At 42.8% G+C, this 16,709-nt stretch overlaps 1 protein-coding gene across 2 annotated transcripts in view; it reads right to left on the minus strand.

Annotated features, from left to right (window-relative positions):
• LOC126482332 (uncharacterized) overlaps positions 1–16,709 on the minus strand; it is a 652,552-nt gene that overhangs the window by 403,130 nt on the left and 232,713 nt on the right. The gene's annotated exons all lie outside the window — the stretch shown is intronic.

Genomic DNA, 16,709 nt, shown 5'->3' on the forward strand with positions numbered 1-16,709 from the left:
AATTTAGAAGTGTTGCAATCGAGAAAATCTTGACAGTACTGTATTTAGTAGTCTATATGTTACACCATTACTCTATCTCAATCTCGACATTATTGATAGTACTGTATTCAATAGTCTATATGTTACATCATTACTCTACTTCACACCAATAATCAGAAAGGGAAATCAAATTAAGACGTGTGATGAAACACCAGTTACGAGTTAAAAACGTTTCGAAATAGAAACTACTGGTAACTGACACAAATTTCCAAAAAACGGAAAATTGTTCAAATGGTTCGAATGGCTCTAAGCACTACGGGACTTAACATCGGAGCTCATCAGTCCTCTAGACTTAGAACTACTTAGACCTAACTAACCTAAGGACATCATACACATCCATGCCCGAGGAAGGATTCGAACCTGCGACCGTAGCAACAGCGCGGTTCCGGAGTGAAGCGCCTAGAACCGCTCGGTCACAGCGGCCGGCGGAAAATGTTAAAGAGTTAGAGCAACTCAGTTCATTTGTGCAAATATCTTGTGTTCCATGTTAGAAGACCTTCCGCGTCAAAGTACAAGATAGTGTTCGACTGACGAAGTAAGGATTAATCGTCCACACGTTATGTAACTACAATGCAGAACAGAACTAAAGGATCACCCCATAATTGTCTCCCATTGCTGCGATGTGTAAGTTGAAATTTCGCTCAAAGGTACCTACAATCTTCCTCTGTAACGCTGCAAAACCGTGGCGCCTTGCGACGTCACCCTCTGGCTTAGCGACGCTTCAAAGAGCAGTGTGTCGGCACTTGTGACAGAAAGGTCACAGCTCAGAAGTTCATGTAAACTGCAATGTGGGTTGCATCGGCACCAAATACAATTTTGCCAACGCCACCGTGGACGCGTCACAGAATGAGTTGAGTCGCCATAAGAGACCAAATTTCCGCCCTTCTTTTGAAGTCTCTGCTAAAGAGGTCAGAACAACGACATCCACCGTTGAAATCACATGATTCATTAAGGAGGGAGGGGGAGGCGAAGCGGGGCTGCAAAGAAAACATTTGAGACTCACCGCCGCTCAGAATCGACACGACACGGTTCCTTGAACCCACCCCTTTCCTGGGCCTTTGATCACATTTCGCGGTCGAAAACGCTAGTTCGTAGAGCGATGAGCAACGGGAAGATTTTCTTAACACTGCTGACACCATCGGCCATTTTAACAGTTCTTTTAGGAAATTGTAGGACTGTATCGTCATTAAACTTGGTCTCAAGCCTTCGGAGTGCAGCAAGACCGCAGATTTTGTCTTCGTGTGCAGGTTAGAACCACTAGGAACCGTTCAAAATTATTTGACGAATTTTAAAGTGATCCGAGGCAGTAGGGGGTACTTATGCTTTTTCAGCCCTTCTGTTTTTCGCCTTCCTGTGTCACAGGAAGGCAACACTAACGTGTGAGTCAGTAAAACGACAAAGAGTCCGTTTAAGATCCCGCAGTTTGGCAACACACGCGGTGCCACCCACACAACTTTGTTGAGCAAGTTAGAAAACTATATCTGTCAGAAACTTCGACACCAATTCAGTCTGTCGGCTGCTCTAGGGCCTGAAGTTAGGCAAAACGCACTCAGTGGTGTCGAAGGAGTTGCATAACCCTCAGGCGTTATATAATATGTAACATTTATAAATGCTGCACCGAATGGCAACAAAAACAGTAGAAAGTGCCGGAGACTGCTTATGGGGGTCTCTAGTATGCGTTCGTTCATGTCATTCTAAAATTACTCTCTAGATTGAAACACCTGCCAGGAAACATCATATATTTATTCCTAGATACACTTTCCTCTCGCTGCAACACTCTTCCTTATCACTCAAGAGCACAAAATTAGCTTCTTTATAGAATTGTTCAAATGTTGCGAAGAATTTCGGTTTCACATTTGCTTTTGCTCAGCTATCAAAAAGACAGTCCCCATCCTGCACAAAACTATTTCCTAGTTAATTGTACGAAGGGACTTCAAAATGTAATTTACCCATTAACACTGCAGATCAAGCAGATTTTCTTGAAAGCTGTGCTACAGTTCAAAGTGACACAGATACATGACACTATTTATCAACACAGTTATACGCACCGCTGCAGAGCTGGCCGTACACGAAACCCGGAACGTATACTCTATTGTGACAATGCGCTGCTCTTGTTGCCCAGTGGTCTTAGTGTGAGACGTCATGTGTAACTTACTTTCTGAAGTCCCTTCGTATACCTAAAACAATCCATCCGTTATATTATAATACATCTATAGCGTTAACTAAAACACACACCTGTAACAGCCGACCGCCCAGTATCATGTTACAGACCTTCTTGATGTTTCATCCGTGCTTGCAGTTTTGGCACATCTCTCACAGGGATCATCTTAAAAAGGCGTTTGAGCGCGCTCTACCTCTTTCTGCTAAAAACAGATGAGCAAGATTCTTACATACTCTCACCGACTGTGTATGAATTTCTTTTGGGGATAAATGGGGCAAAATAATAATGTTTTCTGTGATGCCGTATTCCTTGCTCTCCCTTTGCACAAAACACGGGCAACACGATTGTATTAAGGTAGAAATGTAAAGTAAAATCCGCCCCGATAGCTGAGTGGTATGCCGGCACGGTAGCTCAGCGTGTTCGGCCAGAGGGTTTAGCTACCCTCAGTAATAAAAAAAAACTGAGTGAACGGATCAACGAACAACCTGAACACGAGTGTCCGCGGACGTCCGCCACGAACAAATTCAACGAACAAAATAGAACAAAATAAGATCAACGAAAAAAAAAGTGGTTAGCGTGACGGATTGCCGTCCTACGGGCCCGGGTTCGATTCCCTACTGGGTCTGGACTTTCTCCGCTCAGGGACTTCAGGGACTGGGTGTTGTGCTGTCTTCATCATCATTTCATCCGCCTCCGGCGCGCACGTTCTCCAATGTGGCGTCGAATGTAATAAGACCTACACCAAGGCGGCCGGACCTGCCCGGCAAGGGGCCTCTTGGCCAATGACGCCAAACGCTCATTTCCATTTCTTTTTTTGTAAAGTAAACTGAACCGTAGATCAATTTCAGACTTGATTTGCAGTATTGTTCTGCATCTGACAGTTCAACAAAAACAAAATTGCTCTGGTATTAACGACATTTTCTCGGCAAAACTTTTTCTCCGTTACAGTGAATCTAAGAAGAAGTCTCATGGTAAGAGAAAGTACGGAAACATCTTTTCATTCAGGCGAAAGCACTCGAATGAATCTTCGAAATAGCCATATATATCTTCTCCTCAAAATCGGCGAGGAAAGGAATATAAGGATAACACTGACGAGAAGAAGGGATAGGATGCTAGGACACCTGTTAAGATACCAGGGAATAACTTCCTTGCTCTAGAGGGAGCTGTAGAGTATAAAAGCTGTAGGGGAAGACAGAGACTGGAGTATTCCAGCAGGTAATTGAGAATGTAGATTGGTTCAAATGGCTCTGAGCACTATGGGACTTAGCATCTGAGGTCATCAGTCCCCTAGAACTTAGAACTACTTAAACCTAACTAACCTAAGGATATCACACACATCCATTCCCGAGGCAGGATTCGAAAGTCTCCCCCTCTATAGCTCGCTCCCCCCCCCCCCCCCCCCCACGAACCTGTGCTACAGGTTGCGTCTTATTTACGCAGAAGCAACACTCGCGGCGCAATATGAATAATGAGCTAGTGAAGGAAACTCATGCTACTATTTGTGGTCCTCCACACATCATCTGTATCTTTGACGTTCGTCCACTATCGTCTTAAAAAAGCATCTACAGATGTATACTACGGATATCACCGGTAGATTTACAAGCCCTACAGACTCCGTACATTGTCTTCTTACTTTAGAGCAGAGTCGATAAAATCTTATAATCTGCCCTATTTAACAGTAAATGCTCTTCCTATACTCAAAGGTGTGGGAAATCGTAAGAGGACTTGGCAGTACCGTTCTTACTTCTTGGCATTGAAGATTGTTGCTGCGATATTATCGTTTCCCGTAGTGCGTAGGCTGTGAGGCTGTGCATTAGCGTTTAGTAATCTAAAGAATGACAGAAATAGATAACAGTGCCCGAAGACGACAGCATACTGCCGAAACGTGACGTGTCAATTGGACAATACCGAGTGACTGAAGTCTATATAGCTTTAGAGATAGTCCTTCCCAGTTGTAATGAGTCGTCTATTAAAAATTTGTATAAACGAACATAGTAAATGGAATACGTCGTTAAACAGATATTAGCTTGAAAAGGTGACTAATAAACGCGTGAAACGAGACTGAATACTATCATACCGAGCGGTTTTGTTATTACACGAAGGAAGAGGAAAAGTCGAATGGCGGTGTGAGCCTGTGGTCTCCGTGTAGCCAGCCTGTCCACAAGCCGGAACACATCCCCTGATGAGGCCGAGGTGTCGTGTTCGGTAGTTGCACCACACCGCTCGGCTCGCGTTACGCAGGTTATTCCCCTTCCAGACTTTCTCCGTATCCTGGAATAACGAAATGGGCAAGTGGTGTTGCCACACCACAGTTCTTCCCCTCGCCAACGGTCTGCCGTCAAGCGATCAAAGACCTGTCCTTCCCCCAGCATCAATTAAAAAGCGGACTTCTTCAAAAGATACAGTAGGCTCGTAGTGGAATCGAACCGACTGTCGCGACAATGAAACACCACGTCTGCGGACAAGAACGCACTCATGATCTAAGCTCTTGTCGGTGGGGGAGGGGGCACGGAGCACGGAGAGGGGCATGATTCATTTTAGTTTCGTGAAAGTTGGAGGGATGCAGTTACGACGCACAATTTATTACAAAATAAAACCCAAAACTATTGGAAAACTCTTTTTCTGTATCTCCAAACATACAGGGTGGTTATAATTTATAATTTAAGTGCAGCTACTCACAGTGTGTGCAATTATCGTATGGCAGCGAAGCTTGGTAGATATTTTAATGCGTTACTGTGGAGAGTAGGTATTAAAATCCATGGAGAAGATATAAAAACTTTGAGGTTTGCCGATCACATTGTAATTCTGTCAGAGACAGCAAAGGACTTGGAAGAGCAGTTGAACGGAATGGACAGTGTCTTGAAAGGAGGGTATAAGATGAACATCAACAAAAGCAAAACGAGGATAATGGAATGTAGTCGAATTAAGTCGGGTGATGCTGAGGGAATTAGATTAGGAAATGGGACGCTTAAACTAGTAAAGGAGTTTTGCTGTTTGGGGAGCAAAATAACTGACGATGATCGAAGTAGAGAGGATATAAAATGTAGACTGGCAATGGCAAGGAAAGCGTTTCTGAAGAAGAAAAATTTGTTAACATCGAGTATAGATTTAAATGTCAGGAAGTTGTTTCTGAAAGTATTTGTATGGAGTGTAGCCATGTGTGGAAGTGAAACGTAGACGATAAATAGTTTAGACAAGAAGAGAATAGATGCTTTCGAAATGTGGTGCTACAGAAGAATGCTGAAGATTAGATGGGTAGATTACATAATTAATGAGGAGGTATTGAATAGGACTGGGGAGAAGAGGAGCTTGTGGCACAACTTGACTAGAAGAAGGGATCGGTTGGTAGGACATGTTCTGAGACATCGAGGAATCACCAATTTAGTATTGGAGGGCAGTGTGGAGGGTAAAAATCGTAGTGGAAGATCAAGAGATGAATACACTAAGCAGATTCAGAAGGATGTAGGCTGTTGTAGGTACTGGGAGATGAAGAAGCTTGCACAGGATAGAGTAGCATGGAGAGCTGCATCAAACCAGTCTCAGGACTGAAGACCACAACAACAACAACAACAACTGTGGAACCGATTTACGTTGGAAAAAAATGGTTCCAATTTTGGCCACCAGGAGCAAACGTGGCACTTTGAATGCAAGAAAGACGTTTAGATATGTTTCCATATGTAATGGATTAGGTACGGGACAAGGGTAGAAAAGGCCAAACAATTGAGAAAGTCATAATGTTTATTTTATTGTTGACTGCAACTTACACAGTTTGCTCAGCGTCAGATTTTCCAGCGTAAGCCATTTCCGCATTGACGCATTAGCATATCTACCAAGTTTTGCTGTCATAAAGTAATTACAGCCCACACTGGACTTTTAAGAGTAGCTGCTCTTTACTTATAACCATCCGGTACTACTGCTGCCATCTTATAATAGATGCCCACAACCTACAGTGTACCTGAGATCGAGGTGTCCCAGTGGTTGTGACACCGAACTCGTATTCGGAAAGACGGTGGTTCAGATCTTTGCCTGGTTCAATATGTTCAGTCCAGTCTGTACCTCGGGTCGTCAGCTTACGGGAAACGCGTAATAGTGTGAGACATCCCTCCAGCTGCGTTGCTGTATGCCCGGTAGTGGACAATACTGTACACAGAAAGGGGTCCCCAAATTCCCAGTCCTTCACCAACTCATAGCAGGAAAATATTCATGAAACATACAGCTGCTGCCGTTACTCACAAGTACATTTAGTTCACATTCATCTGAATCCGCAAACCACTTTTCCTGTGTAATGGACACGTATGTAATATTAAAGGTAAATGTTGCAAGAGTCTGATATGTTAATAACAGACTGCGAATGATAAACGTAATGGACACTTATGTAATATTAAAGGTAAATGTTGCTTGAGTGTGATATGTTAATAACAGATTGCGAATGATAAACAGTTTTACTGCTGCGCTTATCTTTCCTGTATACTGGATAGATACTACATAGTGTGACACGTTATTTTCTCCCACACCATTCGATACCTGCAATGTTGACGTTCTGGTACGTTTTACAATACTGAAAACACTCGATATCGATAGGGTTTTATGCACATCCTCGCAGCAGCAAAGCGTCCGACGAAATCGATGTTGCATCGTAGTTGGGCTGATGTGATATTGCCGGTTCTGCCTGCTGTGCCGCTATGACCTTGATTGTGAGGGACATTTTCCAACACAACACTCACATCCACATCTTCCATAACGCCAGACACACTCCCTAACACGTCGTTATTCACATTCACGCCACAGTGATGATGCTGTGCTGGATGAGAGAAGTTTTGTAATGGTCCTAACCTGGCATTTTTTTTATGCTGGAAAATGATATGACATTGGCTATTGTCATCCGCCATTAAGAAATCGCTAAACCTACAGATGTTCGTCACCATTGGTTCTCTAATTCTATTATAGAGGTCACAGTTAATGATTATGTGCTCTGGTGTTCCAGTATGTTCACACTGACAGATATCATTGCCTTTCCTGGTGAAACTGTACAGGTAAACTGGATATAGAACGTGTAGCGTTAAGTAATGTACCATGCCCTGATTGAAAATTCTTGGCTCATTAAAACTGTGTATCGGACCGAGACTTGTACTCGGGACCTTTGCCTTTCAGTCGGTAGATCACTCGCCCGCGAAAGGAAAAGGCTACGAGTTCTAGTCGCGGTCTGGCACATAGTTATAATTTGCCAAGAAATTTCATATCAGCGTACACTCCGCTGCAAAGTGAAAATTTCATTTTGGAAACGTGCCCCAGGTTGCGGCTAAGCCATGGCTCCGCAATACCCTTTCTTCCAGGAGTGCTAGTGCTGCAAGTTTCGTAGGAAAGCTTCTGTGAATTGTGAAGTAGGAGACGAGGTACTGGCGGAAGTAAAGCTGCGAGGACGTGCTTTGGTAGCTACTTCGGTAGAGCACTTCCCAGCGAAAGGCAAAAGTCTTGAGTTCGGGTCTCTGCCCGGCACACAGTTTTACTCTGTCAGGAGTTTCCATATCAGCGCACACTCCGCTGCAGAGTGAAAATTTAATTCTGGCCTTGAATGAAGTTTACATGACCAAGGATTCGGAGAATGCTCGGGAAAAGTTTGCGGATTCTACAGTCTGTTTCAGCGCTGTTGCAGTTCTGTTATGCATTCACCTTCCAGTTAGGCAGTTAGGACTCGGTTGTTACCCTTCTGGCTGTAATTTTTTGCACTCTTCATTGAGTATCCCCTGCGTCAGGCACCCCCGATTGGGCCATGATTGTAAGTGGACATACCGCATCAGATGCTCGTCCTGTATCCGACTGTCACACCAACGATCAGTGCAAAGTCTGTTAACATCCCGGTCGCGTGCAAGCTGCACTATCACATTAACCCCGGCGGCCGTAGTGGTATCTCTCCAACACATCATATATCTCTAATTCAATGGCTCTTAAGTGTATGTGAAGATCAGAGGAGGAGAAACGTGGTAAGTCGACTTTTTTATCGAAATTATTTTATTATCCGTTCGTGCAGCGTATTACACCGAGCAATTCTCTGTGGCAGGAAGAGGTTAGAAACAAAATTATTGACTGTACAAGGGAGCAAGGAGGCAAGTCCAGCGCCTACTGGGCATAAATGTCGCACTGTCTGACACTAAAGCTGGATGTTTTAAATTTTGAGTTGACCAATCTGCATTTGGACAAACAAGCTGTTCTTTCGTTCTCCACTTCTATCGTAATATTAACCACACTCACAGTTTATTTTAGAAGCAATGTGCTTCTTAGCGCAGTATTACGTGTTGTTAATGTATTATTAGCGAGTTTCACATGGAAAAATCACCAATTCGATCTCATATTTTAAGAAGAATAAAGTCCACCTGCAATATATATGTCCCTGCAATCGAGCACGCTCGAAATTTTGGGCCGTAATTCTGATGTCTGAAACTACGCAGTTGTGAATTTCTGACTGTACAGTTTTTAAATTTGGCGCGCACAGGTTATTGTCACTCGCTCCAGCCCACTGCAGTCGCCTTAACGCCCGGGCGCGAAATACGAAGGCGTGCTGAAAAGTAAGGCCTTCGAATTTTTTATGAGAAGAAATATAGCGCTGCGTAACATAACTGTATCGGTGCGTGAGAAACAGCATGCTGTAATTGAGTTTAGAAATCGAAGAGTTCATCCAGATATGGAGCACGTTCTCCTTGAGCATTAGAATGCCAGACCACACACAAGCGCCGCGATATCTGCAACAATCCAACGCCTTGGGTTCACTGCCACCCAGCATCCTCCACACAGCCCCGTTGGCCCCATACGACTTTCATCTGTTTCCGAAACTTAAACACCACCTTCACTTTGATGGTGACGAGGCGGTGCAAGCAGAGGTGATGTTTCGACACCGTCACCAAAGTTTAACATTCTACAGTGACGGTATCAACAAAGAAGAAATGTATTCGCCGCCAGAGTGGTTATTTTGAAAAATAAATATGCAGACATAAATAATAAAGATTTAGAACGTTAATAACGTTTGTTTTGTTTAAAAAGCTTTAAGTGTTTACAAATAAAATTGGAGGCATTACTTTTCAGCACGACCTTGCTTTTTACAGTGGAGTTACGACAATAGACCTACTATTTGGGGGTTGTTGAAGGCGAGGGAAGAGGGGTGGAGAGTTGTGGCACATCTGCCAAACGTGTTATGAAATCCTGTTCTAGAACACATGCCACAAAAGCAAAATGAGTAAACCAAAGCATCTGAAGAATTATTATAAAATGGAGTTAATTATTCTCGTTTTACAGTTTAATTACACCAAATCACGCTGAAGAATAACGCATCTCCTGGTTATGTACTTCCTTCAATATTGTCAGTTATAAAATATAAAGAAAAGAAGGCTCAGCAGCGGTGCCAATGATGAAATAGCACTCCGCTGCTTCTTTAATGACACACTGATTCGTTTCATTCATTTACACTGCATTTCGAATCGCAACGTAAAAATGATCAAAGACATCTCTGGCATAAGCTACATGTTAGAAACCGCGAGCTTTGACATAATGCAAAAAGCATGTCACCATGACGCAAACCTCTTACACCCTCCGATGTACAGTACTTCGCGCTCAGGCAGCTGCAGTGGGTGGGAGCGAGAGACAAATGTTGCGAGCGATATTTGAAAGCTGTATATTTGGAACGTCAAGTGCTTGCTATCAGAATTATGGCCCAAATTTTTGCTTGGGTTTGACTGCTGGGACTAATATCGTGTTTTTCCCTTCCCTGAAAATATGTCATCGAGTTGGTGATGTTTTCTTCTCAGTGACTGGCAGTAGATTTTCCTTTTATTTCTTTTTTCTGTCTCATTCTATCTCTGATCGATGACAATGCTGACATAGTTACATACACACATCGTACTAAAGAGGTAGCTCACATGGAACGTTAAACAATGCACACAAGAGGTTTCTTGTGCATTCACATGAGTGAGTTATGTCTTGCTGCGACAATCTGACATGCTTTGACTCATTCATGCAGAAGAAACGTCACAGATAATGAAAGATTTTAGTGCTATTGATCTCTGTAAGCTCAAGACTACTATCCTACACTACCACATCAGTGATGTGTTCTCTTCACTACCATGTGAGTGGTTTATTACTACTTTCAGAAGCTGTTCTATACTAATTATATACCTGTGGCTTTCACAGGGTTCTGCGAAACTACTAGTCGGATTTTCATGATGTTTTCGCAGGTAACTTGAGCATGAATTGGGGCTCCGTGGAGGCTACAGTTAATCAAAATCGGATCACGAAGAAAAAGACACCGTAACTGATAGTTTTATGCATACTAATATTGTAAATGCGAAAGTAACTCTGTTATGTTTCCACTACTGGCCCACTGAACTGATTTCTATGAAATTTGGTATGGGGTTGAAGTGAACCTCGCGAAGAAAGATTGGAGCATCAGATACTTACTGATTTGAAGAATATTAAGCAAATTTTGGGAAAATATGCACTCTTTGAAAACGCTATTTATTCTTTGAATTTTGATCTTCATCATATTAGTGGAAATGCTTTTATTGGTTCATAGTAACGAATACAATGCTTATACAATTTTATATGTCTTCAGTCCATACTTCCATGTTATTTGTGGTAATACATACACATAGTATAACGTATAGCTACTTCAATAGCACGATGCATAACGCGCTCCTACCATGCCGCTCTGTACGCATTGCTTGGCAGCAGTGCCGAAGGTGCCGACGCAGCGTGCGTTGGGACAGTTTGGGAGGAGAGAGAGTGGGCCACACTCACGGGCTACGCTTGTCCAGATAGGCAGACGCGTGAGGGCAGCTGATGTCATTGCCTACTTACCCACCACCACGCACCATAACAAAGCTATCGATATGGGAGTGCAGCTGTAGCGAACAGCTTTTGTAAATAATCTTAAGCAATTTACAATAAGCAAGGAAATGGATAATTTTCATGTTTTGTAAACATTTAAGTCCCATAATGAACAAGTAGTTTTTGTACTTACAATTTGGTTCAAATGATTCAAATGGCTCTGAGCACTATGGGACTTACCATCTGAGGTCATCAGTCCCCTAGACTTAGAACTACCTAAAATAACTAACCTAAGGACATAACACACATCCATGCCCGAGGCAGGATTCGTACCTGCCATCGTAGCAGCCGCATGGTTCCGGACTGAAGCACCTAGAACCGGTCCGCCACAGCGGCCGGCGCCCTCTAACGTTGATCTGTTTTGTAATCCCATTGTAATAGTAAATATATTCTGCAATGGCAGTGATTGTATTAATGCTCAGATGGCCTTCAGGAGAAATCCCACAGAAAGAATGCCGCCACAGATGATGCTCTTGGCATCTCAGCTACAGAGTCTGCTCTATCGTGCCGCAAAATAAGGTTCTGTTGTACACTCGAGGTTGGCTAGTCACACATGCAGATAATCCTCGGTTTTAATATTCTTCAGTCATTATGAAGAGTTAAATATGGTGGGATAGTTATACTGCTTACCGCTTACAGTCCGTTCTGAATGTCGCCCATTTTCTACTCACCTGCTACAAGTAGCTGAACATGATGGAAACTTCTCAAGACCATTCCAGACATCACAAAGTCCAGGTTGGGAAACCAATAAGTAATGGCTTACGCAAAGTTATAACGAGGTAACTTATATGGTACCGAAATGACTGAAGGAACGCAGCAGTTTCCAGGAACTTTAAAAGCGGCACTGGCCTTGGACGACGGCAGCTAAGTTTTCTCTCCTTCTCGTCGCTGTCTGCGTGCCATACTAATCACATGATTAAGAGCCGCCGCAGGTTATCGCCAAGAATTACATTCCTATTCTGTGTTCAAAGCTGCTTAAAAGTTTATGTTCGACGTTGAACTCCTGAACCAATTCGCCTGCTGCGCCGACGCAGCTGAGGTACAGTAGGCACTGCCGTTAAACGTTCTCCGTGTTGTTAAAACTCTAATCAGTGTTACCCTTGAGGAGGAAACTACGCTAGTGTAACGCGGCCGTTTGAGTATTTCAAATTACTCTGAGCATTGGAAATCCGGATACATAGAAACCTGAAGCAATTACAATGTGGCGTTATGGGAGAAAGGAGAAAGATATTTCCTGCGATTCAGGAAGACTGTTTGCTGAGACACTTTCTGAAATAACTGCGAGTGTGACTTATCACAAAAGTTGTATGTTGTGGAGCTGCGATATGTTGTACAATAATTGTCCCTAAATGGATAAAACTGTTGTTAAACCACGGTGGCTGCGAGTCTACCAACGGAGGAGAAACTGTTTTGCCGAGAGACCACTATGGCCGTGTAAGGTTACGCTCTTACATTAATAGGTAAGTTATCCAATGCCATCCATTTTATTTATCTTCAAGCTATCTTGCACCACTCGCCATGCTCCACTCCTTTCTTCGCGACGACTCACTACGTTGATAGCTGCGTTTACTGTGCCACATCTATAAATTTACTAAACTCTCGCTAATGCGGCCCTCGGTAGTCCGGCCTCTCAACAAACGGACCCACATTTGGACTCTAGTCGATCAAGCACAAATGACGCGCATAACAATGAACTATCGGGGACAATAATGTTCTCAATTAATTACATTCTTATACAATGTTGTACATTCCAGAAGGAGAACAAATTAATGAATAAATATTTCTAAGTGGCTGAACGAAGGAAACTGTGATATTGACCTCATGAAGCTCTAATCAAAAGCGTACAGAAAAATAATGACGAAAGTGTTGGAGGAGTCGACATAAGAGAGAGAGCGCGGAGATTCCTCTGAAGTCGCAGGCAACCCTCTTGGAGTACATTACGCAACAACCAGATACATGCAGTACTGATGTGATGGTTGTAACGCGATTACGTGATAGCGCTGCAGCTCATCATTGCGATAACTAAAAATTCGGGGAGTATGTACGCACTGAAGAACTAAGTTTCGTATGAAAATGAATGTAGCTTTGGAATTCATGAAACATAGTCCTCCCTATGTGTTTAAACTAAATTTCAGAGACTCTCAATAATCTGGCGCTTCCGCTAATCCGGACCCAGTTGTGCAAGGAATAGCCGGTTTGGAGGGAGACGAGTGTATATTCGCTGTATTAGTTACGAGAACTTCACTCGCTGAAACAAGGCAAAGACACACAGGCGAAAGGGAGGACTATACGAAATATGACACATGGAGACTACACAGAAGCATTCTCGGTAGAGCCACGGGCGCTGTAGCATCCGCCGCTGATCGCTGAGGGTGCCTCTCTGGCATGCAGACCTCTCGATTCTCGCTTTCTACCTTGTGTTGTCGTGATGTCGTCTAGCGTTTAATAAGGACTTCTAACTTCAAAGGAGATACCTCTACATCCATTTCAGTCACTTGTATTTTTTATGAAGATTATTACGGCCTTTATAGACAGTTGGAAGTTGTGTCGAACTTGATCGCGGCAAGTAAACAGGGAAATTTTCGTTCATGGGGATCGTAGCAGAATAGTTTGTGCTTATACATAAGGCAAGCCAAACAACCACAAAGTTTTTCAGTTGCATCGTCATCATGATCACTATCATCAGCTACTTCATATCTAACGCTGGATAAGACCTCCTCTACCTACTCTAGACTTTACAGTGCATTACGGTTCCGATCTATACACATGCATATTGTTCCTGAGTATTTTCAGATGTATTCCACCTACTTTCCATTAGGGCATCTTCCCAGACTTTTCGTATGGATTCAGCAATGAGTTTCCTTAATCCATTAATTTAATTGACGGCTATAGTTAAGTTTTCCATCACAGCCAGTCTCCTGATATATCCCAGTCTATCCTAGCAATACACGAAGGTGATGTTCAGTTGTAGAAGGCAGAACATTCTCTCCGAAGAAGAGAAATTTGGAAAAGTACAGTAGTAGAAGGAACTGATGAACTATAACTGTTGCTTTTCTTGTGGTCTTCAGCCAGAAGACTTCGATGCAGCTCTTCATGCTGTCTCCCCCGTGCAAGCCTATTCATCTTCGAACTTTCCCTCAACGTCTCAGGGTGCGTCCTATCAATAGGTCTCTACTTCTAATCAAGTTGCGCCATAAATTTCTTTTTTTAGCCAATTCGGTTCAGTACCTCTCGTTAGTCATGCGATCTACTCATGTAATCTTCAGTATTCTTCTATAGCATCACATATCAAAAGTCTCTATTCTCTTCTTGCCTGAACTGTTTATTATCCACGTTTCACTTCCGTAAAGGGCTACACTCCTGACAAACACCTGCAGAAAAAGCTAACGCTATAATTTATATAAGATGTTAACAAACTCCTCTTTTTCAAAAATACTTTTCTTGCTGTTGCTAGTCTGCATTTTATATCCTCTCTACACGAGTCCAAAAATCACAACTCATCGATTACTTTTAGTGGCACATTTCTTAATGTAAGTCCCCAGCATTGCCTCATTTAATTCGATTACGTTCCAGTATTCTTGTTTCACTTTTTGTTAATGTTCACCGTATTATCTCTTTTGGAGACACTATTCATTTCGTTCAACTGCTCTTCCAAGTGCTTTGCCGCCTCCGACAGAATTTCAGTGTCATCAGCACTATCTGAAAGTTATTATTTATTCTACCTGAACTTTAATTCCCTTTTTCCAAATTGCTTCTTGGATCTTTTACTGCTTCCTCAACGAACAGAGTGAAAAACAAAAAAAAGCATTGGGGACTGGCTACAACCCTGTCTCATTCCCTTCTCAACCTCTGCTTCCCTTTCATGTCCTTCGACTCTTGCAGCTGCAATCTGGTTTCTCTACAAGTTGTAGATAACCTTCCACTCCCTGTATCTTATATCTGCTACGTTCACAGCTTTAAAGAGTGTATAACCTTCCGCTCTCTGTATTTTACTCCAGCTCCCTTCACAGATTTAAATAATATAGTCGAGCCAGTATTGTCAAAAGCTTTCTCTAAATCTACGACTGCTGTAACAATAGGCTTGCCTTTCTTGAACTTATGTTCCCTGGAAAGTTGTAGGGTCACTTCTGCCTTATGTGTCCCTACACTTCTTTGGAACGCAAACTGATCTTCCCCAGTGTCTGTTTCTACCAGTTTTTCCGTTCCTATATTTACAATTAGCGTCAATATTTTGGAACCAAGACTTATTGAATAGATAATTCATTAGTTTTCACACCTGTCAGCACCTGATTTTTTGAAACTGGAATAATTACATTTGTCTTGAATTCTAGCGTATTTCGTCTGTTTGATGTATCTTGTACACTAGGTGGAATATTTTTGTCGTGGCTGGCTCTTCTGAGGATCTCAGAAATTGTGAGAGAATGTCGTCCAATCGAGGGATCTCGTATCCAGCTTTCTGGAAATATACGTCTGAAACAGAACAGTGAATGGATTTAAAACGTAGTCCATGGAAAATAAGGACAAAGCAAAGTAGTAAAATTTGAAATGTCGTGCCGCTGAAAGTGAAAACTCAGTCTCACGGATACGTGCCAATTAAACGGTTGGTGAACAGAATAGTCGAGAAAAGCAGTCTGTGGTAAATCCTCGCCAGAAGAAGAAACAGTTTAGCGGGTCGTGTGCTTTGGAACTTGAAGTCGCAGTGTGTGAAGAACGTTGTAGAGATATACGATGACTACAGCTTGGGAAAATGGATAAGAGGGGGAGTTCGCGGTAATAGTAACGTAGAGGTGAAAAGGTTAGCACGAGATAGGAAAAGATGAAGGGACCATCATATCAGTCACAAGCTCGATGGTTTTAAAAAGAAAAGTTACGTGCCGCCATAGCGCTTTCCCCTCTTCCTATCTTTCAGATCCATAGTCGCCCATAACAACACAAATGTTACACTGCTCTGTACGAGAACCTATCACTCTGCCATGCCATCGGCTCTGCTTCCTCTTATAGCGGATGTCATGTGTTCGTGACCCACTTCAGACATCCGTCTGTTCTTTAAATGTGCCGTTACTGAGTGTGCCTTGTAAATATATTAGAATATGTATCACACTCACGTAACATCTAGAATACAGATTGAAATAAGCATAACAATTACGATAAGAAAATACAATGTATGGTAGTGTGCACACCTAACAATGACCGAGCTTTGAATACTGACGCATTGACTGCCTGGCCGATTAATCAAATCTAAATTTTTAAAGATAAAAAAATTAGGAACATCCACGTACTACACATCCGTTCTCGTCACATGTGATGACGAAGGAACAGACGGCCTACTTCAGTATTTCAAAGTATCACATGGATCTCAACATTCAGTTTAGAAATAGTGATTAGGCTCAACATGAAATCAGCCAAGCCTCAATCTCAGCAGTTTGCTTCAGAGAGTCCGCAGCTCGTGGTCGTGCGGTAGCGCTCTCGCTTCCCACGCCCGGGTTCCCGGGTTCGATTCCCGGCGGGGTCAGGGATATTCTCTGCCTCGTGATGACTGGGTGTTGTGTGCTGTCCTTAGGTTAGTTAGGTTTAAGTAGTTCTAAGTTATAGGGGACTGATGACCCTAGATGTTAAGTCCCATAGTGCTCAGAGC

Source organism: Schistocerca serialis, chromosome 5 (genome assembly GCF_023864345.2).
Source record: "Schistocerca serialis cubense isolate TAMUIC-IGC-003099 chromosome 5, iqSchSeri2.2, whole genome shotgun sequence".
In the NCBI taxonomy this organism is placed as follows: Eukaryota; Metazoa; Arthropoda; class Insecta; order Orthoptera; family Acrididae; genus Schistocerca; species Schistocerca serialis.